Source organism: Equus caballus, chromosome 30 (assembly GCF_041296265.1).
Source record: "Equus caballus isolate H_3958 breed thoroughbred chromosome 30, TB-T2T, whole genome shotgun sequence".
Taxonomy (NCBI): domain Eukaryota; kingdom Metazoa; phylum Chordata; class Mammalia; order Perissodactyla; family Equidae; genus Equus; species Equus caballus.
The window spans coordinates 15806631-15832228 of record NC_091713.1 but is presented as its reverse complement, the minus strand read 5'-3'; the positions used below and the strand labels follow the sequence as shown (position 1 = coordinate 15832228).

The 25598-nt window shown below is 50.9% G+C and overlaps 1 long non-coding RNA gene across 1 annotated transcript; it reads left to right on the top strand.

The window, feature by feature from the left end:
- Nucleotides 1–1890: 1890 nt before the first annotated feature.
- On the top strand, nt 1891–3007 carry LOC138921536 (uncharacterized). Its single transcript, XR_011434171.1, has 2 exons — nt 1891–2005; nt 2613–3007. It is a non-coding gene; the product is annotated as an uncharacterized lncRNA (long non-coding RNA).
- The last annotated feature ends 22591 nt before the right edge of the window (nt 3008–25598 follow it).

Here is a 25598-nt window from a genome sequence, read left to right as displayed (position 1 = left end):
GAGGCCCCAGGTTGCATGCCCCTCCCCACAGGCTTCCCAGGCCTTCCCTCACCTTCTGGCCAGGGCAGGCCTGGGCATCACCATCGGGGCAGCCCAGGGCTGCTGGGGATGGAAGGGGGTCTGCAACCTAAACGGGAGTGAAGAGGGCCCTGCCAAAGCCCAGCATCCCTTGGCATCTGCCTCCCCCTCAGCCGGGGGCAGGGTTATCTCCTGTGTGTTCCACTGGCTCTTTATTTATTTTTTTAAATTAAAAAAAAATTTTTTTTTGAGGAAGATTAGCCCTGAGCTAACTGCCGCCAATCCTCCTCTTTTTGCGGAGGAAGACTGGCCCTGAGCTAACATCCGTGCCCATCTTCCTCTGCTTTATATGTGGGACGCCTACCACAGCATGGCATGGCAAGTGGTGCCATGTCCGCACCTGGGATCCGAACTGGCGGACCCCGGGCCGCCTGCCGAGAAGCGGAACGTGCGCACTTAACCACTGCTGCGCACTTAACCACTGCGCCACCGGGCTGGCCCCCCACTGGCTCTTTAGACTTCGTGAAAAAGTGACAAAGTTCAGGGGCTTGAAAAGCAGCGAGGGAGCAGAGGTATCTGCTAACGTGGGTAGGGAGGGTGGGGGGGCCGGGACGGGGGTCTCTGCCCAGCACCAAATGGCCCAGGCAGGGAGGGGCAAGGCTTGGGTGGCCAGTCGCCCCCCTCACAGCAGGCAGCTGAGACTTCCCTTGCCACAGGCCACTCCACATGCAGTCCTGGAGGCACAGATGTGGGTGGGAGTAGGGAATGGGTGGATGTCCCCAAGCCAGGGTCTCCACGAGGAGCACCCCCTCCAGGCTGGGTTGGCGTCCGTGGCCAGCACACCTAGGTGGACTGGCCAGCGAGACTGCTCCCTGGATGGTCTCGGGTCCCTTCCAGCTGAGACATGTGGAGCAGCCAAAGAATTTGCCCTGGGGGGAGGGGGGGCAGGAGGGGAACTGAGGCAGGAAGGGACCCAGCTTTAGCATTCTGCTGGGAGGATGCAGAGGGAGTGGGAGAGACCTGGGCCCTTGGGGTCATTCAAGGCGCTATCAGGTGAGCCCTGAACCAGCTCCTCCCGGTCACATGCCTGCCCTTGGCCCTATGTCCGTTTTCACCCAGAAGTATTTATTTTACAAAAGGATTCATTTCCAAGTCCCCTGACCTGTTCCAGGAGGAATTTCTCTACAACTTATTCATTGAGAGAAATCCCATCGCCAATTATTTTGCGGAGAGAGGACTCCCTTTGTCAGGCCCCTGATCAGCCGCCGCCCGTCTCCTGTCTCCCGGGCCGACTTGCCTCCGCCGAGGAAGGTCTGCCCCGAGGCGCACCCCCAGCTCAGCGGTGGGGTGGGGGAACCCGGCAATTAGAGGGCCTGGCTCCCGCCCTCGGCTGACTTGATTTTATAGTACAATAACAAGGCGGGGTGTAGGACGTCGCCTGTGCCCACTCTCCCCGGGTGGGCTCGGGGCAGCCTCGGATCGCGCCCCGTTACACAGAAAGGCAGCGCGCATTCTCCGTTCACGGGCGGGAAACCGAGGCGCCGGGAGAGCCAGCATCCGCCCCGAGGACCCACGGCGAGCCACCTCGTTTTCCGACTGGTGGCCTTCGGGGTTTGGGGCCCGGGACAGGGACTGAGCGATGGTCCCCGCAGAGGAGACGCGCGCGCTCATCCCCCTGCCTCCCCGCCCAGCCGACCCGGCCGCGCCTCGGCCTCAGGTCCCGCGCAGGGGGCGCCCGGCCCGGGTCCCGCCCTGGCGGGGGCGCTGGCGGGGGCGCGGCGGGGACGCGGCGGGGGCGCTGGCGGGGACGCGGCGGGGCGCGAGGACGAGGCCCGGGCCCGGGCGCCCTCTGCCGGCCGCCTCGTGGAGCGGGAGCCCGGAGCCCGCGGGCTGCCGCCGGGCTGGGACGGCGGCCAGGGACCAGCGCGCGGGGGCGGCCGGGCCTCGGGCCGCGTTTCCTTTCCTGCAAAAAGGAAGCACCTTTGCGGTAAAACCAAACTTCTGTGAATTCAGCGCCCCCGACAGGCCCCGGTCTATAAAAGGAGAGGAGGCGCGCTGGCGCCAGGCCCGCGGGGAGGAGCGCGGGGCGGCGCAGGGCGGACACGGTGGCTATTGTCGCGGCGCGGGTCCCCTCCCGGGTCCGGGAGGCGGCGATCGGGGACGGGGGCGGAGGGGAGGAGCCCCCCGGCCGCCCCGCCCGCAGGCCCTCTTTGTCCGCCGCCGCAGCCCCGCCCCGGGCCTCGCCGCCACGGCCGCTCGCAGGCCGGGTCCCGCCGCCTCCCGCGCCTCCCGGATCGCGCCTGGGAAAACGGGCGGATGTCATCGCGCGTCCCTTCAGGCGAGAGAACCCTCACCAGGAGGGGAGGGGAGTGGCTCCAGGTCACACAGCACCGCCAGGACCCGCACTCAGGCCTGCGGGCGCCCCGCGGGCGCCTCTTGCGGCCGTTCCAGCGCACCCCTCGCCCCAGGGCACCCGCGCGTCCCTCTCCCCGGGGGCGGAGCTCGCAGGTCCAGGACAGGCCGCCCGATCGCTGCTGTCTGCTGGATAACCCCCCCAGCACATCCTGGATTTTAGAAATCGCCCTTATTTGCAGAGCCCAGTGAGCGCCGCTTTCTGGACTGTGAAATCAGCACCGGGGGAGGGTAATTTGCTGCTGCTGCTGTTCCTGGGGATCCGGTCCCAGCTCCCAGGTGCCGACCTGAGAAGACGGGCGCCGATTGGAGGGTCGGCTGCCACCCAGCAGGGGAAGGAAGGGCAGGGGAGGATTCAGCGACGCAGCGCGCGGGCCCTGCCTTCCAGGCCATGGGGCAGAAGCAGGACCCACGGGCAGCAACCGGAGGTGGTGCGGGGAGCGGGAGCCAGGACTGCTGGAAGAGCCCAGAGGAAGGGGGCCCGGGGGCGCGTTGGGGAGCCCCGTACCAGGGCCTCTGTTGGCGCCCTCAGGAACCCGGCGCCTGGTCGATGCTCAATAAAGAAACAGATATCTAACTATGTGTTGCAAGATGGAGGTGGGGCTTGAGCTATGAGGGCTCTGGCTGAGCAGAGAGGACCGGAAAGATCTGGGGATTTTTTTGAGCCGGTCAGGAACCCAGGGCTTGACCTGGCATCGATGGACCACCCGGAGGAGCAGAGGCTCCAGGTTGTGTCGCAGTTGGAGAGAAGGTTGGCCAGCTGGGGATGATGTGGAGGAGGGTCTGAGGGCTGGCAGAGGGTCCCAGAGGGTGGTGAGCACCCCTGTCAAGTGGTCCCTCCAAGGGGGGCGGAGGCCTGGTGCAAGGAGGCCTCGAGCTTGTAGAGGTAACAGTTTACTGTGTGAGTGCAAAGCACGATCTCCAGCAAATGTGTGCCCTGCTCCCCAGCTCTTCCTTGAATGTGCTCCCTGCTGGTGACTTGTCTGCCTCTCCAGGTGGGGCCCTGCCAGACCAGGAAAGGCCCCGGTGGGGGCTCCCCAAGTCTCTTATGTCCCTTAGTACCTTGAACCCAGCAGCATCATCTCCCATGGTTGTGGAAACTACCTTTAGAATGTCACGTCCCTGCCGGCCCGGTCGTGCAGCAGTTCAGTTCACACACTCAGCTTCTCGGCGGCCCAGCGTTCCCCGGCTCGAATCCGGGGTGTGGACATGCCACGGCTTGGCATGCCATGCTGTGGTAGGCGTGCCACATATAAAGTAGAGGAAGATGGGCATGGATGTTAGCTCAGGGCCAGGCTTCCTCAGCAAAAAAAGAGGAGGATTGGCAGTAATTAGCTCAGGGCTAATCTTCCTTAAAAAAAAAGAATGTCATGTCCCCTGACCTCACATCTGCGTCCTGATAATGACTTCTTCTGTTTTTTGTTTTTTTTTTTTTTTTTTTGGTGAGGAAGATTGTCCCTGAGCTAACACCTGTGCCAATCTTCCTCTAGTTTGTATGTGGGATGCTGCCACAGCATGGCTTGATCAGCAGTGTGTAGGTCCACACCTGGGATCTGAAATGGCAAACCCTGGGCCACCAAAGCAGAGCACACAAACCTAACTACTACGCCACCAGGCCAGCTCCTGATATCACCTCTTGCTATGTCAGCAGCTCCTTGCTACATGGGCCACAGGTCATCACACTGATCAGGTGTCCCTCACGCACACTTGCCTGTGACACTCGAAAGGGACCCCTTGGAAGGGGCCTGGGCCTGACAGGGGGGTGCCAGCAATGGAAACCAACCCTGGTGAGCTTCAGCAGAGAAGGCGTTATTGGAAAGGTACTGGGGAGCTCGAGGAGCTGCTGGAGTCAGGGGAACAGGTCTCAGAAAACAAAGATGGACCAGGGAGTCTCGATGGCCACCACCACTCCTGGGCCACAGCACCGCTGGCCACAGCCCCTGCCCCGGCACTCAGCACTGGGTGCTGCAGCGGGGAGGGACAGCTAATGGACCTGCAACTCTGGTCCCTTGCTCCTGGGGGCCTCCCACAGCCCACGCCTGGGTCTGAGCCCTGCACCCCAGCTGCCCCAGGCAGGGAGAAGGATGGCTGTCCCCTTTCAGCCTCTGAAGAGGGAGGCAAGGCCCTCCACCCACGGCGACTCCCATATGGGGATTGCCCCCAGATAGGAAGGCTGGTGGACAGCCCACCAGCGTTCGCTGCCGGGAGCCGGGAGGGCCTTCGACAGGAGCAGAAGGACCACATAGGCTTCCGAGAGGCCCCCTGGCTGGGAGTGATGTCCTGGGGAGGGGCTGGCAGCCACGGCCAGGGCTCAGTTTCAGCTGCCATGTGTGAGAGGAAGACGCTGCGGGGGGCTGAGAAGGATGTCCCCATGGGAGGAGAGGAGCCACTGGGAGCCTGGTGGCCCCGGAAGGGGTGGGGGTGGATCCGAAGGCCACAGCTGCTCCTCCTTGAAGCCCCTGGGAGAGCAGCAGGGACTCAGATCCTGGCAACAGGAGTCATTTGTTTGTTTGTTTAATTTACCTTTTGTCTTAAAAACTTAAAAAGCTATACAGTGAGGGTGTGTACGAGGGAAGACCTCCCTCACCCTTCCTCCATCCCTCCCTCCCCGGGGCCGGCTGTCCTGAGCAGCCCCCAGACGTGTTCACACTTGGGTGTAAGCAATAGGTCAGGTTTGAGTTTGTTTCTTTCAGTAACTGGAACCACGCTGTATATATTGTTCTTTAATATGCTCGCTGGAGATGTTTCCAGGCCAGCACCCTCCTTTATCCATTACATATCGTTCACCATCCGGATGGACATCCGGGCCGTCGCGTTCTGCTCTGTTATCATCATGCCCACTTTTGTGCACAAATTGAAGAACGGGGCTGGAAGTCCAGGGGAAGAGTCTCGGTTTGAGTCCTTGCTGCTTCCAGGTGAAGGTATGTGGACTTGGCGTTGGGCCGACCGCGGGTAGCGCGCGCTGAGCCGGTGGGAGAGCGGCCGGCCTGTGGATTTGGGACTGCAGGGTCCAGCGGCACCGCGTGGGACCAGGTAACTTTGCTTCCGAGCCGCGGTAAGGGCTGCGGTCCGCGCAGGCCCAGACGCGCCCACTAGATGGCGCCAAAGCCAGCGAGATGCGGCCCAGGATGGCGAAGTCCCCGTTGTCGCCGGTGAGGAGTCCGGGGTCTGATGGAGATGCTCCTAGGCCACCGGCTGCCTCGCTCACACACCCCGGAGGTTGTGCGCTGCGGGGTGGTTCTACAGGTTGAGCCCTGGACGAGGTGGGGGCTGAAATTCCGGCTGTGGGACGGGCCAGGACAGCCCAGGGGAGGGGCGGCTCCCTTCTAATCACACAAGTTCAGCGAGGGCTTCGGCGGCCGGAGTGGGGGGAAAACGACAGTGAGACAGCCCCACGCGCCATAGTGCCGGTACCTGCAGAGGAACCCAGCTCCTGCAGAAAATACAGGATCTGAGAGGAGGATGGGACCAGAGTTCTCTGTGCTGGGCGCTGAAGATTCGATGATGGGTCTGGGAGAGTCTGTCCCCAAAGGAGCTTGCTGTCAGGTAGAGGAAACAGACACGGGACACACTGCAAGGTGTGGTGGGCACTGCTCTGATGGTCCGTTTGGTGACGGGAGAAGGTGCTTTGAAGCCTCCGCGGCCCTCATCCAGGTCCGGGAGGGCTGTGGGCCTTACCACGTTTGTCCAGGAAACCCTCAAAGCGGAATTTCCCTCCGCTCCTTCCTCCGGTCTCTCCCACCCCCTTGCTGTCCCTAAGTTCAGAGACCATGGCCACCACCCCCAGCAGAGCCCAGGCCGGCTCCTCTCCCAGCATCAGACGCTGTCCAGGCTCTCAGGACTGGAGCTCAGACATGACTTTAAAATGAATGAATTTTGCGGAGAAACATCAGCCCTCAGCCCAAGTTCCTAGCACACTGTAGATGCTCGGTGAACTTTGTGAAGGAGGAAGAGGGAAGGAGGAGGAAGAACGGACTCTGGCTGATCAAGGTTCCCATGCCTTAATGATCTGTCCCGGGGCAAGAGACAAGCTGTGGCGAGTGGATTTCCCAAAGGTGGCGGCACCATCTTGTGGGTGAGCATCTCCCTCCACTCGGGGGTCGGGGTGGGTGGGGGTGGGGGGGTGGGGGCGAGGTCAACACCCCTCCGTGGAGCATGGGGTCTGCTTCCTCCCCTGAAATCTGGGGAGCCTGAGTGTTTTGGAAGTGATGTCCCATGATGATAGAGTTCCCTCCTGGCATTCTCTCTTGGGACGTGGCCCCTGGGATCCCTGAGGGACATATAGAAGTCCCTCTACCCTGAAGCCGCCAGCCTGGAGGGGCCACATATAGCTAGAGATGCCTCCAGTCTCACATGGTTGAGTCATCTCAGGAGCCAGACACGGGAGTAGGTCAACCTTCTGATGACTCTCCACCCCGGCCACTGAGCTGCCGGCCCTACCCAAATTGCAGATTCATTAACAAAATAATATTGTTGGAGGCCACTCCATTCTGGGGGTGGTGTCGTTTCACAGCATCAGATAATGAAACACAAGACCTGAAACTAGGACTGACCACCCATCCCGGTCTGCTTGGGACTAAAAGGTTTCTGGGACTCAAGACTTTCGGTGCTAAAACTGGGAGAGTCCCAGGCACGCTGGGCCGGTTGGTCACACCGTAAAGCAGCGGTTCTCAAACTTTAGTGTGCATCAGAAACACCTGGGGACTTCCTGAAACACAGGTGGCCGGGTCTGACCCCCGGAGTTCCCATTAGTGGGTCTCCTGTGGGGTCCAATAATTGCATTTCTAACAAGTTCCCAGATGCCATTGCTGCTGCTGGTTGGATCCCAAACTTCCAGAACGACTGGCCAGAAGGAAGGGCTGAACTGAGGACCTGCAGATCCCTATTGTTGTGTCCCAATACTTCCTTCTGTCTGACCCAGCAGTGTGGCAGGAAATGGAGGGGCTCAAGGTCCTCTGGCTGACAACCAGGAGACACCCACGTCTTCCTGGCAGGGCGGTTGGGCGCTCTGGAAACAAGCCTAAGCCCAGAAGTGCCCAGCCTACTCGCCGCCAGGGGAGGAGCAAAGTGAACTCACTCGCTCAGAGCGCAGATCAGCCCTTGGCCCTGGAGGGGCGCCCGCGTGCCACCGCCCCCTCAGGAAGCAACCCAGAGCGACCTCAGGAGCCAGCCCTCTGGGAAAGGGACTCGCCTGCCTCCCAGGGCCCCCACTTGAGGTTGAGAGCTGGAAGGGACCTGTGCAACACTGGGCAACCTCCTCTTTTAACTGGGGAGGAGGGGAATGTGAGTTGACGTGACTTGCCAAGACCGTCCACCAAGAATGAGGCGCAGTCAGAAGGTTCCCACCTCAGACTGGTCCCCCAGCTCAGCCTGGAATGCCACAGCGCTCTCCCCACAGCTCCTAACTCCATTTCGTCCCACACCTGTGAGCCCTCATTTCCCCACGGGCCCTCCACATCTTGGGTGTCTCAGTCCACAGCAGCTCTGGCCACTGTGAACTGCAGGCCTGAGCACAGGAGAAGCAGAGGTGGCGTGTGCTTACTGGAGGACACCCAGCACGGTCGTAGCCAAACCTCAGCTTACAATCGCAGATTCCCGGGCCCACCCCCTGGGTCTGAGACCAGCCCAGGCACCGACACTTTCAGCAAGAGTCCTAGGTGATTTTGCTGCCTGTGGCATTGGCCACACCCTGAGAAAGACCTGCCTGGCATCATCTTCCACAGAAGCCACCCAGGAAGAAGTGACGGACTGACAGAAGCCCAACTCAGACTTGGGAGGAAGGGGGAATTTATTGTTCCCCAAACCCAGCTAGTGGACAAAGCAGAGCAAGGATATCATTGGGCCTCATGGACAAAGGGGAGTCGAGGCCTGGAATGAGTTCTCTTGTCTCTGCTGGCTAATTTCTCCACCCACTTGGAAAATAATCACCCACAGGCAACATCTTCCATCAGAGAACTGACTCACTCTCTCCCAAATTAAGAAAGTCTGGGGGAGGGCTGCCTGGGTCGGGTGCTTCTCCCTGGATGAGTGAACTGCGATCAGGTGAGTGGGGCCTACATGGGCCCCAGTAACCCAGTCTCGGGGTCTAAGGGAGAGAAATGCGGTGAAGGAGGGAGGAAGACCACACAGATTCTTAACTCCAGTCTGTGGAGGCTGCTGCCAACCACTGAGTCTCTGGGCAGGAGACCTGGTGGGTAGCCAGCCTCCAAGATGGCCCCATGATTCTTATCTGGTATGCGTGTCCCTATGTACCCCTTCCACGGTGAACAAGGTTGACCTGTGTAAGCAAGAAGATAGTGCAGAAGTGATGGATAGTCTTCCAGGTGAGGCCCTGAGAAACACTGCCGCTTCTGCCTTGCTCACTCTTGGGTCTCTGGCTGGGGGAAGCCAGCTGCCATGTTGTAAGGACACTTAATCAGCCTATGGAGCAGGGCTGGGACGAGGCTGAGGTGAGGCACTTGCCTCCTGTGCAGAATTTCAGGGAATGCCCCAAAAGTCAGTAATCTCAATCTTTTAATGTAATATTTTAAAAAATTAAATTCATGCAAAAAAAAAATCCACGATAAAAAAATATCAAAATTTTAAATAAAGACAGGCTTAGTCACAGTACCATGCTGCACCATATTGGAGCCTGAAGCAGAGGGAGAATTCCGTGCTGTTGGTCCTGATCCGGGCGCAGGAGCCTGCCAGGAGTGTGGGAGGTCTCTGTCCCTTCCCCGGCTGAAGATCTCACTCCCCTGCCAGGTGACTGGTTAGGAAAAAGCATGCGCGTGTGGAGTCATCTGGATCATCTGTCTCCAGGAGGAAGGCAATCGAGCAGGGCCTTACCCTCCGTGTCAGGACAAGGGCGGCGAGCCGGCGTGTCCGCTCAGGCCAGCTCTGGGTCTACAGGCTGACGCTGATAATGAGTAATTGGAGCCCCATTTGCAGAATGCTTATCATGTGCCGGGCCCTCTGCCAAGTACTTTTTGGAATCACTCCTCAGAACAACTCGGGAGATGGGTTCTGTTTACACAGTTTTACAGATAAGGGAACAGAAGTACAGAGCACCAGTGAAGTGTTCAGAGGGTGAGCGGTGGAGTCGGGCGCTGACTCAGGCAGTCTGACTCTAGAAACGACTCATCACCTTTGGCATCGGGAGTCAGCCAGCCTGGAAGGGGACTCTTGGTCCTGCAAGTGTTTGCTGTCTGCACTGGGGAAACTGCCTGACCTCTGTAAGGCTGTCTTCACCTCTGCATGGTGGGGACAATAAATGGGAGCCGTTTAAAGCACTTAGCACCGTATTTGTTACAAAGTAAATAAACGGCCAGCATTAGCCGCGGTTATTCTTCTTTTGGGTGGAAATGAACTCGAGATGGTAGCTCCCACTCAGGGACAGACTCCCTCTAGTCTGCTTCCTTTCTCACTGACCTGGATAACCACCCGCCCTCACTCAGCAGGGCCCCCTTGGCCTCTCATGGGCTTGTACCTACTCCCCACACACCCCTCTCACAGTGAAGCTCAGAAAATTGGAGAGATGCTGGGGAGAGTCTGGGGCGGGTGGGAGAGAGGAACAGGGAAGTGAGCCAGGCCAGGAGAGGCTGTGGGCCTGGTGCAGGACATTCCCCCTGGGCTAGGATCCCCTGAGAGCCTCAAGCAAGCTCACCTGTGGCTCCGGCCTTGACCCATGAGACCACCTTCCAGAGCAGGTACAGGTGAGCGCAGGCCACCACCCGGCTGATCCCAGAGGCTTCCGAGGTGGGGCTGAAGACCACGGAACAGGGGCAGGCTGGGACCTGCATGGGATGCTGGCTGGAGGGGATGGAGGAACCACCTCTGCCCTTTCTTCCCATTCCCTCCCTAGTCACTTTCCACAGCAGCTCGTGGCACAGGTGAGGCCCACCGACTGTGTGTGCACTGGTGTGCAGGCGGCGAGCATGGCTCCGGCCAGGTGCTACTGCCCGTTCAGCCGGGCCATCCGACACACCACGGCTTCCCAAGAGTCTGTCAAGTCTTCTGAGAAGACATGCTCTCTTCTCTTCTCGGCCCTTTGCCCCCTCCCTTCTGGGGAAGGGGACAGCGCTCGCCGCATCATGGCTCTCCCGGTGCTGTGACACAAACTGTCTGAGGCACACAGATGAAGACGGCCCTGCCCTCCAGGCCTCCCTGGGTTCTGGGTCCCGTCTGCGGAGAGGGACAGGCATGAGCCCATTTGGTTCCAATGTCTGGGCCATGGTGGGAGGCCATGGGGGGCAGGGGCAGGGGCAGGGAGGGAGGACGGAGTCCTGAAGGTCGTGAAGACTCAGCCAGGGGCAGGAGGGGCTTTCCCCGGAGGAGAAGCCCTGAAGGGTAACTCTGAGGAGTTCTGGGGGTGTGTTCTGGGAGTGGGGGACAGTGAGAGAGGGTGGGGAGGGAGGCAGGCCGGGTGTCAGGGAGCTTCGTCACTAGCCCTGCTTTCGCAGTTTGCCTTTTATCTAGAATTTTTTATTTTATCTATTTTATTTTATCTATCTGGGGAGCCACAGGAGGGACACGATTAGATCTGCCTTTTGGAAACCTCCCTGGCTGCGCTGCAGAGAACGGACGGATGAGTGGGGAGGCCTGGCAGCGGAGAACCAGGATGGAGAGCCGAGCGAGCCGGGGCTGGCCCGACGGAGGGGGAGCAGCCAGTGCGGGTGATGGTTGGGAGGGGAGAGTCGCTAGGACTTGGGGGCTGACGAGAGGGAGTCCATGGAGGACTATGCGCCCGGGAGGACCATACGCCCACCTGGGGATTCAGGAGGAGGCAGGTTTGGGAAGCTTCAGAGTGGAGATGCCAGGGGGACTCCGCAGCAGAGTCCAGTGGGTGCCAGGACAGCGTTGTGTGGCATCTCCCTTCACCATTGTGTGCATGAGTAGCAGGCCCGCTATGTTAATACGCACGTCACTCAACCCTCCTTCCCCCGCTCCTCCCATGGGTGTCCCCTCCCATGTGCCTAAGACCCCCGGAACCCCCTCTGTTTAAAGGGTGACGCTGGTTGGTGTGGGGTCCATGGTCTCCCGTGGAGAACCCCAAAAGACTTGCTAACACTGCTCAGGGCCCCTCCCCGTCAGGTGGGGTGACCCTCAGTATGAACTGTGGCCCAGCTCAGGGCAGGTCCTGTCACCTGTCAGCACCCTCTCCAAAATTTATCTTGAATTCAACCCCTGTCTTCACTGCACCACCCAGTTCAAGCCGCCACAACCTCCACTCTCGATGCACCACCCAGAGAAATCTTTTCAGAAGATAAACCAGAGCATGTCTCTCCTCGTTTTCACATTCTTCCGGCCAGCTCCCCAATGCACCTGGAACAGAATCTAAACTCTTGTCTGGCCCACAAAGCCCTAGGGGATTTGCCCCTGCCTTCTTCTCTGATCTCATGCCTACTACTCCCCTACCCTTGCTTCTCGCTGCACTGGCCATCTTTCTTCAAACACATAAAATCTGCTCCTGTGGCAGGGCCTTTGCACTTGCTGTTCCCTCCCTAGAAGGCTCTGCAGGCTAAGTGATCATTCAGGCCGCAGACACAATATCCCCTCAGAGCAGCTTTCTTGAATTCTCAAGCTAAGTTGGTGGCCCCGGTGCAGTGTCACACCTTCTGTTTTCTTCATTGCTCCTTCATTATCTGACAATATTGCTTTTCCTTGTTTACTTGGAGTGTCTCTGCCCAGCAAGATGTCAGGTGTCTGACAACAGCAGGGCCCTGCTGGCCTCGATGCCCCAGTATCACCAGTGTCTAGTACTAGGAGAGCAGGTGCACAGGAATAACAATGAATTGTTACTGAATGCTATAGAGCCCCTGGTCCAAACTGCTTCCTAGCCCTGGCATCTGGGCAGCCTGGTGACATCCCTGCCCCTAAAGACAGCACCTAGTGACAATGTCAGGCTGAGGGGTAGTGAGAGGATCCTGTGTCATCCTTAGTGATGGACTGACTCCCCACACTGTGCTCTCTGTGCCCATGCAGCCAGTCTCCTCCTGCACAGTCCGGGCCAGGTCAGTCTGTGCCCTCCCAGCTAGTCTGCACTAGGGCTAGCCTCTCTCCAGCCCCTCTCCCCCCTGCCAGTGCCAAAGTCCCCTCCACTCCCTGCTCTGGGGAAATGACACTCCTTTTAGAGAGCCACCCACCCGACTCTGGTTGGAGCTGAGCTGGCGGTGAAGACAGGAGCTGAGGGGAGCTGGAGGAGGGGAGAGGTCACGCGGAGCACAGAGCAGCGAGCACTAACTTCGGTTAGAGAGTCCTCTGAGAATAGGGTGAAAGCTGAAAAGGCCCCGCGTCACTGCAGCCTATCCATGGCGTGCACAGACCAAGTTGGGAGCCTCCCTCCAGCCCATGCTCTCAACTGCTAACGCCGTTTACTGCTTCCTGGTTGCCAAAGGCGTTTTATACACGTGACCTCATTAAACCTGACAGGGAGCCCCGAGTCCTAGGTTACAAGAGGAAGCCGGATGCCAGGGTGGGTGCCTCCCCTGGCGCAGGGTGAGAGAGGAACTGGGAACCCTGGCCTTTAGGAGACAGATGGAGAGGGGAGGGGTGCCCAGAGGTGCAGCAGGAGACCAGGAGAGGATGCTGGAGGCCAGCGGAGCAGAGAATCTCAAGAAGGAACTAGTAAACAGGGTCCAATAGCACAAGGCAGCCCAGGACGCAAAGGTGTTGATGGCTTTAACCACAGAGACTGCTGGTGACCTTCGGTGGGACAGAAGCCAGAGTAGTGTTGGGACAGTAGAGACAAGCCTAGGACCTTTTCCTAAGCAGCTGGCATGTGTAATGGAAAGATGGGGCAAAAGCTAATGGAGGCCGGGCTCAGGGGACGTGAGCTTTCTCCTTTTTGAGATGAAACTTGAGCACGCTCACATCTGAAGGGTGCAGGTGGCCAGGCTAGGAAGAGGCCCTAAATGGCGCGGGGGGACTCTGAGACAAGGGATGGGAGGGCATTGGGGGAAGCAAGGCCAGCGGAGGGGAGCAGGACGCAGGGCGGAGATAAGGGCCTCTCGCTTGTTCGAATTGGGCCCGATGGCAGTTGGAGGGGAGCGAGGGCGGGCAAGGCTGCAGAAGGACCCAGAAGCCTGGGGCCACAGGACCTGGAGCAGCCCCTCGGGAGGGAGCAGGGAGACCTCTGCAGCAGCACCCGACAGCCCAAGCGTGCAGACTCAGTGACTGTGTTCCTCCTCATCCCGCAGACCCTCCTTTTCTGGAGGCAGCAGTCCCGTCCCCACTTTGTTAGTAGCGTGGCTCCCCGAGGGCCAGTTTCAACGAGACACATGGATCACAGAAGAAAACTGTTCCATAAAAGCCAACGAGAACTGGGCAACAAATGAAAAGGGTCATAGCCTCCACCTACAGGTAAAATAGCACAGTCCCACGGAGGTGCACGGACCAAGGCCCCACAGGACTGGAGACCAGAGAATTCAGGGAAAGGTTTCCATCTAAGATGACGGGTAGCCCCCAATCCAGCTTTGCTTCTGCTGCAAATGGCTCGGGGCTTTCAGGGCGGTGCGGCGTTTCCTTGTTTTCTCAAACTTACGGTTAAAAGGGAGTGGAACTAGATAGCTGCAGGCAGGCAGCGACCCTAGGCACAGCCTCGGGCTCAGCCTGGCGAAGTGACTGCCCCCAGCCCTGTTGCCCTCGCCCTGACAGTGGACGGTCCCAGCAGGCGCTACTGGGAGTGGGGCTGCTCCCCTCCTGCGGGGGAGCTGCTTTAGCCACTCATTCTTCCTTTCTGTTTAATTCTGTCTGCAGAATTTGGGGCTGTTTCTGACCAGGATGGAGACCAGTGTAGTGGGGGTACCAGAAGGAATGATGTCTGTTCTGAGCACAAAAGAACTGCCCAGGAGGGAAGAAACTGTCACAAAACTTGTCAGAGATCAGCTCATCTTGTCCAATCCTCCCATTTCACAGGTAAGAAATCCAAGTGCAGCCCAGAGAAGTTGTCTCGTCAACCTCACAGTTGGTGGCAGTGTGTGCTCTACCTGCAGAGTGGGGAGACACACACACACACACACACACACACACACTATCCCAGGAAGACAGGGAAACTGAGAAAAGAGGGAAGCAGCCTGTTCAGACACCAGCAGTTAGTACATGAAACCAGAGAGTATTCCAGAGACTCTCTGGGACACCCATTTTGGAGCCAGAAGAAAGAAAAACCTTCACTTTCATTTTATGTAACCCCCCAGGATTGGCCGTCCGTCTGTGCACTCAGTGCTTTGCTGTATAATATAAAGACTTCCCCAAGACTCAAGGGAGGAGAACGGTCCTTTAGGCAGAAACAGTATTCAGAGGATATTAAACACACAGGGACATAAAAACAGTGTTTGCCACAGCATTTTTAAAGGGATTTACTTACTAAACAGCAAAATGAATGTGTTCCAGGAGATCCTGTCCCCCTCTCCCAGCCAGCTCCCCTTGAAAGGTTTCTGGGGACAGGCATCTCCCTCAAAGACAAGGAATTGAGGTTTCGGGCTACTGCTGGCTGCCTTATCTAGAAAAGGCTGAACTGAGGAGTCCCTGACAGTCACTGTGGGGGACAATGCAGTCCAAAACCCCTCAGTCTCCTCACAGACTGCTCAGAAAAGGACCTGAAAACAAGGCAGAGAGAAGCCCCCAAAAAGTCAAGTAAAGGTCTTTTGAGAAGACGAAGATGATGCTTACTGAATGCACACCTCAAAGGACAATCCCCAACTGGCTGTGACAGATCTTTGTCCTCCAGACCCTGGACTCTGAAGCTCGTTCTCAATATAACCCTGAAACCCAGGGGATGGGTGCAGATGGCACCGTTCACTCTCTATCCTCTCGCTCCAGGATCCAGGATGGGTGCGGACAGCTCCGTCCACTCTCCATCCTCTCGCCCCAGGATGGGTGCGGACAGCACCGTCCACTCTCCATCCTCTCGCCCCAGGATGGGTGCGGACAGCACCGTCCACTCTCCATCCTCTCGCCCCAGGATGGGTGCGGACAGCACCGTCCACTCTCCATCCTCTCGCCCCAGGATGGGTGCGGACAGCACCGTCCACTCTCCATCCTCTCGCCCCAGGATGGGTGCGGACAGCACCGTCCACTCTCCATCCTCTCGCCCCAGGATGGGTGCGGACAGCACCGTCCACTCTCTATCCTCTAGCCCCCTCTGCACCTGTTCTTTAAAAGGTTCAACAATCCTGCTCACGCTACTGGGTAAAAAAGCAACAGCCTTCAAAAAATTAATGTGTCTACAGGGATGGTTCAACATCCGCAAATCAATCAACGTGATACACCACATCAACAAACCGAGGAATAAAAACCACATGATCATCTCAATAGATGCAGAGAAGGCATTTGACAAGATCCAACAGCCATTTATGATAAAAACTCTGAACAAAATGGGCATAGAAGGAAACTACCTCAACATAATAAAGGCCATATACGACAAACCCATAGCCAACATCATACTCAATGGGCAAAAACTGAACCCCATCCCCCTGAAAACAGGAATGAGACAAGGATGCCCTCTATCACCACTCTTATTTAACATAGTACTGGAGGTTTTGGCCAGAGCAATCAGGCAAGAAAAAGGAATAAAAGGAATCCAAATAGGGAGGGAAGACGTGAAACTCTCGCTGTTTGCAGACGACATGATCTTATATATAGAAAACCCCAAAGAATCCATTGGAAAATTCTTAGAAGTAATCAACAACTACAGCACAGTTGCACGGTATAAAATCAATTTGCATAAATCAGTAGCATTTCTATACTCCAGTAATGAACCAAAAGAAAAAGAACTCAAGAATACAATACCATTCACAATCGCAACAAAAAGAATAAAATACCTTGGGGTAAATTTAACTAAGGAAGTGAAGGACCTATATAATGAAAATTACACGGCCTTTCTGAGAGAACTGGATGATGACATAAGGAGATGGAAAGACATTCCATGTACATGGATTGGAAGAATAAACATAGTTAAAATGTCCGTTCTACCTAAAGCAATCTACAGATTCAACGCCATCCCAATCAGAATCCCAATGACATTCTTTACAGAATTAGAACAAAGAATCCTAAAATTCATATGGGGCACCAAAAGACCCCGAATTTCTAAAGCAATCCTGAGAAAAAAGAACAAAACGGGAGGCATCACAATCCCTGACTTCAAAATGTACTACAAAGCTACAGTAATCAAAACAGCATGGTACTGGTACAAAAACAGGTGCACAGATCAATGGAACAGAATTGAAAGCCCAGAAATAAAACCACACATCTATGGACAGCTTATCTTTGACAAAGGAGCTGAGGGCATACAATGGAGAAAACAAAGTCTTTTCAACAAATGGTGCTGGGAAAACTGGAAAGCCACATGTAAAAGAATGAAAATTGACCATTCTTTTTCACCATTCACCAAAATAAACTCAAAATGGATTAAAGACCTAAAGGTGAGACCGGAAACCATAAGGCTGCTGGAATAAAACGTAGGCAGTACACTCTTTGACATCAATATTAAAAGGATCTTTTCGGACACCATGCCTTCTCAGAGAAGGGAAACAATAGAAAGAATAAACAAATGGGACTTCATCAGATTAAAGAGCTTCTTCAAGGCAAATGAAAACAGGATTGAAACAAAAAAACAACCCACTAACTGGGAAAAAATATTTACAAGTCATATATCTGACAAAGGCTTAATATCCACAATATATAAAGAACTCTCGCAACTCAACAACAAAACATCAAACAACCCAATCAAAAAATGGGCTGGAGACATGAACAGACATTTCTCCAAAGAAGATATACTGATGGCTAATAGGCACATGAAAAGATGCTCATCATCGCTGATCATCAGGGAAATGCAAATCAAAACTACACTAAGATATCACCTTACACCCGTTAGAATGACAAAAATATCTAAAACTAATAGCAACAAATGTTGGAGAGGTTGCGGAGAAAAAGGAACCCTCATACACTGCTGGTGGGAATGCAAACTGGTGCAGCCACTATGGAAAACAGTATGGAGATTCCTCAAAAAATTAAAAATAGAACTACCATATGATCCAGCCATCCCACTACTGGGTATTTATCCAAAGAGCCTGAAGTCAGCAATCCCAAAAGTCCTATGCACCCCAATGTTCATTGCAGCACTGTTTACAATAGCCAAGACATGGAAGCAACCTAAGTGCCCATCAACAGATGATTGGATAAAGAAGATGTGGTACATATATACAATGGAATACTACTCAGCTGCAAAACAGAACAAAATCATTCCATTTGCAATACCATGGATGGACCTTGAGAGAATTATGTTAAGTGAAATAAGCCAGAGAGAGAAGGATAATCTGTGTATGACTCCACTCATATGAGGAATTTAAAATTATGGACTAAGAACAGTTTAGTGGATACCAGGGGAAAGGAGGGGTGGGGGGTGGGCCCAAAGGGTGAAGGGGTGCACCTACAACATGACTGACAAACATTAATGTACAATTGAAATTTCACAAGATTGTAACCTATCAATAACTCAATAAAAAAAATTAATGTGTCTAATGCACAGAATGAGAGAAAATATTTGCAAATCATCTATCAGTTAAGGACTGATATCCAGAATATATAAAGAACTACAATTCAACAATAACAAAACAACCAAATTAAAAAATGGGCAAAAGACTTGAATAGACATTTCTCCAAAGAAGATACAGGCACAAGAAAAGATGCTCAATATCACTAATTATTAGGGAAATGCAAATCCAAAAAAATATGACACCACTTCACAACCATTAGGATGGCTGTTTCATACACAAACATTAAAAACAACTCTGGAGAGAAACTGGAACTCTTGTGCATTGCTAGTGGGAATGTCAAATGGCACAGCCACTGTGGAAAATAATATGGCAATTCCTCAAAAAGTTAATAATAGGGACTGGCCCCATGGCCAAGTGGTTAAGTTCGTGCACTCCACTTCAGTGGCCCAGGGTCTTGCCGGTTCAGATCCTGAGTGCGGACATGGCACTGCTCGTCAGGCCACGCTGATGTGGTGGTCCCACATGGCACAGGTTGAAGAACCCACAACTAAAAATATACAACTATGTACCAGGGGGCTTTGGGGAGAAAAAAAGGAAAAATAAAATCTTAAAAAAAAAAAAAGTTAAAAATAGAACTACCATCTGATCCATATCCCATTGCTGAGTATATATCCAAAAGATGAAAAGTGGGGTCTGCACACTCATGTTCATGGCAGCATTATTCACAACAGCCAAGAGGTACAAACCACCCAGTGTCCATCAATGGACGAAGAGATGAACAAGATGGGGCAGACACACACAAAGGAATGTTATTCAGCCTTAAAAAGGAATGAGATTCTGATGCAGGCTGTAACGTGGAGGAACCTGGAAGACATTATGCTAACTGAAATAAGCCAGAAACAAAAAAGACAAACACTGTATGATGCCACTCATATGAGGCACCTGGAGTGGAGATTCAGAGAGACAGAAAGGAGAATGGTGACCACCAGGGGCTGGGGAAGGGGTGTGGGAAGTTATTGTTCAATGGGGACAGAGTTCCAGTTTGGGATGACAAAGTTCTGGAGATGGATACTGGAGATGGCTGCACAACACGTGCATATATTTAACGCCACTGAAATGCACACTTAAAAATGGTTAATGCGGTAAATTTTATGTTATGTATATTTTACTACAATAAAAATACATTTAAAAAATCCACCTGTCGCCAGATTGGTAGAATTGCCATGTCTCAAAGCCAGTATCAGGAGGTCCAGTTCTAGGGTGGAGAGAAGAAAGGTGAAATCCTTTCAGGATGGAATAACTTACTCTAAAAGCCTCCTCGATACAGGATCAGTACGTAAAACAATTAGCAACAACCATGAGAAAAGCTATTTTAATATACATTAACAATGAGGAAAAAAGAACCCAAATAATATTCCCAATTGTACCTTTCCTTGGGCCCACTCGGGAGCTATCACAAAGTGATCAAGCACACTGAGCACCAGCGGGCGAACCAGCCCACCCTGAGAGAAGATGCACTGAGCACAGTGCGCCATGCTGAGCACGGAGGAAAAAGGTGGATGCTGCCAGAGACAGCGAAGAAGAAATGAGCTAAAACCGTAACGAGTTTCCTAACGGTCAAGTGTGGGCTAGTGCATCAGTTCAGACAGTGGAGGCCCAGACAAGGACACTCGTGCTCACTCGGAAGCCCTTCCAGGTGGGGCCTCCAGTGGTCCAGGGCAGGAGGCTGAGTGCCCCCGGCAGCACAGCCACACAGGGGTGATCGGCTGCTCTTAGAGACAGGCAGGAAGACGAACCAGCTCCCCCGGAGCCCTTCTTTTCATAAGGTTTATGAAGCAAAAACCTTAAGCTGCTGGATAAAGGAAGCAAACCTCTGCAGCCCAGGAAAAAACCTATTGAAAAGCCACTAGAAAGGAAATGAAGTATATACTGCTGTGATGTTCTTATACAGTACACAAAATGGTATATTTGGAGGCAGACTGTGATATGTTAAAGACATATATTGTAAACTCCAGCACAAACACTGAACAAACAAACAAAACAAACAAAAGAATAAGTCAATATGGGAGAGAGAAAATGGCACCATAAAAAATACTCAATCCAGGGGGCTGGCCCTGTGGCATAGTGGTTAAGTCCTGCGTGCTCCGCTCCGGCAGCCCAGATTCACAGGTTAGGATCCCAGGCGCAGACCTACACCACTCATCAAGCTATGCTGTGGCGGTGACCCACATATGAAATAAAGGAAGATCGGCACAGATGTTAGCTCAGAGTGAATCTTCCTCACCAAAAAACAAAACAAAACACTCAATCCAAAAGAAGGCAATAAAAGAAGGGAAAAATAATCCAAAGCACAGATAAGACAAGAGAAAAGAGCAAGACTACAGATTTTAGATCCAACCCTATCAATAATTATATTAAATGTAAATTATCTAAACACTCCAATTAAGAGCAAATGACTATCAGATTGGATTTTTAAAAAAGATCCAACTATATGCTATTAACTAGAAACCTACTTTAAACAGTAAGACATAGATAGGTTAAAAGAAAAAAGATGGAATAAGACATACCCCGTAAATGTCAATCAAAAGAAAGCTGGAGGGGCAACATTAACACCAGATGAAACAGACTTGGGAACAAGGCATGTAACTTAGGGATGAAGAGATACATTACATAATAAAAAAGGGGTCAATCCCTCAAGACATAATCATAAATGTATAGACACCCAATAACAGAGCTTCAAAATACATGGAGAAACAACTGACACACACACAAAAGACAAGAAATAGACAAACCCACAATTTAGTCGAAGACTTCAACACTCCTCTTTGGCAGCTGACAGAACAAGCAGATATAAAATCAGTAAGGCTGTAAAAGACCAACACCACTATCAAAACCTTGACCTGCTTGACAGTCACAGAACATTCCACCCAACAACAGGAAACTACATGTCCTATTTAAGTGAATGCAGAACGTCCACGAGCAGAGATCATTCTGGGACATAACACAAGTCTCATTAAATTCAAAAGGATTGAAATCATACAAAATATGTTCTTTGACCATACGGAATTAAATTAGAAATCAACAATAAAAAAACACTCGGGCGATCTCTAAATAGTTGGAAATGAAACAATGCACTTCTAAATAACTCATGCATCAAAAAAGAAACCACAAAGGAAATTAGAAAATATTTTAAACTAAGTATGAAAAAAACCCAACATACCAAATTTATGGGGTGCAGATAAAGCAGTGTTTAGAGGGAAATTTATAGCTTTCAATGATTAGATTAGACAAAGAAAGATCTCCAATTAATAATCTAAGCTTCTACCTTAAGAAATTAGGGGGAAAGAAACAAAACCAAATTAAACCCAAAACAAGCAAAAGGAAAGAAGTAATAATAAGAGATCAAATCAATTAAATTTAAAATACAGAAACAGTAGAAAAAACCCAAGGAAACCAAAAGCTTCTTCCTTGAAAAGATCAATGAATTGTTAAGTGTCTAGGCAATCAGATCAAGGAAGAGAAGGTACAAACTAACAAAGGGAATGAAGGAGGAGACAACAGACACTACAGAGCCCCAGACACTAAGTGAACAATACGAAATATGAAGAAATTTATGCTAATAAATGATAGCTTGATAAAATGGACAAATTCCTCAAAAGGGACAAACTACCACAGCTCATTCAAGAAGAAACAGAAAGCCTGAACAGCCCTAGATATCTATCAAAGAAACTGAGTTCACAGCTAAAAAAGAGACAATTCCAGGCCTAGATAGCTTCTCTGAAGAATTCTATCAAGATTTAAGGAAGACATAGTAACAATCCTACAATACTCTTCCAGAAAATAGAGAAGGTATACTTCCCAATTCATTTTATGAGGTCTTCATTACTCTGATACCAAAACCAGACAAAGATACTACCAGAAAAAAACCCCTGCATATTAATATCCCTCATGAACGCAGACATAAAACTCCTTAACAAGGTGTTAGCAAATCGAATCCAGCAATATACAGAAAGGATCACTACCAAGTTGGGTTTATCCTAGAAATGCAAAGTTGGTTAAACATTCAAAAAGCAATCAACATAATTCACTACATATCACTAGGCCAGTCAACTCACATGATCTCATTTCCATAGATGCAAAAGAAGCATTTGGCATATTCAACATATAATAATAAAAACTCTCAGCAAACTAAGAACAGAAGGGAACTTCCTCAACCTGATAAAGAAAAACCTACAGCTATAGTCATCCTTAATGGTTAAAGACTGAACGTCTTCCCTTTAAGATAGAATAAAGAGGGGCCAGCCCCATGGCCTAGTGGTTAAGTTCAGTGTGGTCCACTTTGGCAGCCTGGGTTCAGTTCCCAGGTGTGGACCTACACCACTTGTCAGCAGCCATGCTGTGGCAGTGACCCACATACAAAATAGAGCAAGACTGGCACAGACGTTAGCTCAGGGCTAACCTTCCTGAGCAGGAAAAAAAAAAAGATGGAATCAAGAAAGGATGTCCACTCTTACTACTTCTTTTAAACATTGTACTGGAAGTCCCACCCTGTGCACTAGGAAAGAAAAACAAATAAAAGGCATACCGACTGGAAATAAACAACTGAAACCTTCTTTGTAGAAGACATGATCTTCTGCACAAAAAGTCTTAAAGAATCTACAAAAAAGTAACCATAACCAAAAAAGTTTAGCAAGGTCACAAGTACAAGTTCCATATAAAAGTTAAGTGAGAAATTGGAAATTGAAATTATAGGGAAAAAAGTACCATTTATAATGTTATCAAAAAAATGTGAAATACGTAAGAATAAATCTACCAAAGTATGTACAAAACTTGCACAGTGTAAACTATAACACACGGCTGAGGAAATTAAAGACTTAATAAATGGATATATATACCACATTCACAAATTGGAAGACCCAATATTAAGATGTCAATTTTCCCCAAACTGATCTGTACATTATGCAATCCCACAAATATGGTCAACTAATTCTTGGCAAAGGTGCCAAGGTAATTCAAGAGGAAAGCCAGTCTATTTTTTTTAAGATTGGCACCTGAGCTAACAACTGTTGCCCATCTTATTTTTTTCTGCTTTTTCTCCCCAAATCCCTCCAGTACATAGTTGTATATTTCAGTTGTGGGTCCTTCTAGTTGTAGCATGTGGGATGCAGCCTCAGTGTGGCCTGACAAGCAGTGCCACATCCACGCCCAGGATTCAAACCAGCAATACCCTGGGCCACTGAAGCAGAGCGCATGAACTTAACCACTCGGCCATGGGGCTGGCCCTGTAAAGACAATCTTTTTAATAAATGGTGGTAAAATAAGGGGACAAATTAGAAAAACTTTGTTACCTCACATTATATACAAAATCAACTTGAAATGGATCATACAGCTAAAATGTAAAACAAACTATAAAACTTCTAGAAGGAAATAGAGCAGAAAACGTTGAGTTAGGCCAAGGTTTCTCAGAACACAAAAACCATAAATCATAAAAGGAAAAAGAAGCTGATAATTGGGGCTGGTCTGGTGGCATAGTGGTTAAGTTCACATGCTCTGCTTCAGTGGCCTGGGGTTCACGGGTTCAGAACCTGGGCATAGACCTACACACTGCTCATCAAGCCATGCTGTGGCAGCATCCCATGTACAAAATAGAGGAAGATTAGCACAGATGTTAGCTGAGGGCAAATCTTCCTCAAGAAAAAGAGGAAGATTGGTAACGGATGTTAGCTCAGGGCCAATCTTCCTCACCAAAAACAAAAACTGAAAATTGAACTTCATTAAATTAAAATATCTGCTCATCAAGAGGCACCATTAAAAAAAGGAAAAGACAAGCCAAAAGATGGGAGAAAATATTTGCAAAACATATTCCTGATTAAGGGCTTGTATCCTGAAATATAAGGAACTCTTACAAATAGTTTAAATAGTAAGAGCCCAGTCAAAAAAGGGCAGAAGCTTTGAATTTGCTATTTCACCAAATATCGATGACAAATAAGCCCATGAACAGATGGTCAACATCTTAGTCATTAGGGAACTGGAGATTAAAACCACAATAAGGTACCTCCTATTAAGTGGCTAAAATTTTAAAACTGACCTATAATGTACTGGTGAGGATATGAAGCAACCAGAACTCTCAAATAGTGTTGGTGGGAATGCAAAACTGGCACAGCTACTTTGAAAAACTTTGGCAGTTTGTTAAAAAATTTAAACCTATACTTACTAGATGACTTAGCAAACCCACTCCTAGATATTACCCCACGAGAAACGAGAACACACGTCCACAAAGATACCTACACGTGAATGAGTACAACAGCTTTATGCCTAACTACCTAAAAGTGGGAAAACCCAAACATCACCACCAAGGGAAAGGAGAAACAAAGTGTGGTACATCCATACAATGGAGCACTTCTCAGTAGTGAATGGACCAGATACACCACCACCACCAGATGAGTCTCGAAAGCATTATGCTAAGTGAAAGGAGCCAGACACAGAAAGCCCCATGCTACACGACTACTTATACGACACTCTGGCAAAGGCAAATCTACAGGGTCAGAAATCAGGTCACTGGTTGCCAGGAGGCATGAAAAGGAGACTGACTCCAATGGGACAAGGCAACAATTTCTGGCATCATGACATCTAGCGGTGTAACTAAAAAGACTACATTTGTATGAAAATTATAACTCAATAACCCTCAATATAAACCTGATTGTTTAAAAAACAAAGATAATCTATAATAGCAACAAGAAAGATTTAAAGATTTACTTATAAAACAAAGGAAACTCCACTGAGGTACATATGCAAAATGACATAGTATAAATGATACTATAATGATATAGTATAAATGAAATGATCATTTACTGCAAAATTCTAATGGCAAAAGATTGGAAACAACCTAAATATCTTTTATTAGTGAAGCTGTAAAATTCATTGATTGAGAGGCCAAAAATAAACAGAAACATCTATGGCCAACTGATTTTCAACAAGGATTCCAAAACCATTCAGTGGAAAATGGTTTTGTCTCCAACAAATGGTGCTGGGACAACCACATGCCAAGGAATGAAGCTGGACCCCTACCTCACTCCATATACAAAAAAGGACTCCAAATGGACCAATGACCTAAATTTAATAAGATCCCAAACTATAAAACTATTAGAAGCAAACAGAGGTAAATCTTGGGGCCGGCCTGGTGGCACAGTGGTTAAGTTTCCACCTTCCACTTTAGCGGTCTGGGGTTTGCCGGTTTGGATCCCAGCTGCAGACCTATACACCACTTATCAAGCCATGCTATGGCAGGCATTCCACATATAAAGTAGAGGAAGATGGGCATGGATGTTAGCTCAGGGCCAGTCTTCCTCAGCAGAAAGAGGAGGATTGGAGCCAGATGTTAGCTCAGGGCTAATCTTCCTCAAAAAAAATAAATGAGAAAAAAAGTTAACTGGCCAAATGACATACCATATATTCAGAAAAAGAATGAGGCTCTTATGTATGTATTGATATAGGAAGATTACCAAAATAAATTTTTAAGCGAAAAAAGTTGTAGAACACACTAGGTAAGGGAGAATGTATAAATATGTACCTATTTACTTGGATATGAATGATATATATGAAACCGGTAATACTGGTTGCCTCTAAGGAGCAAAGGCTGAGTCCTCGGGTGGCTGGGGACAGGGTGGGAAACTCTTTTTCACAAAAGCCTTTTGA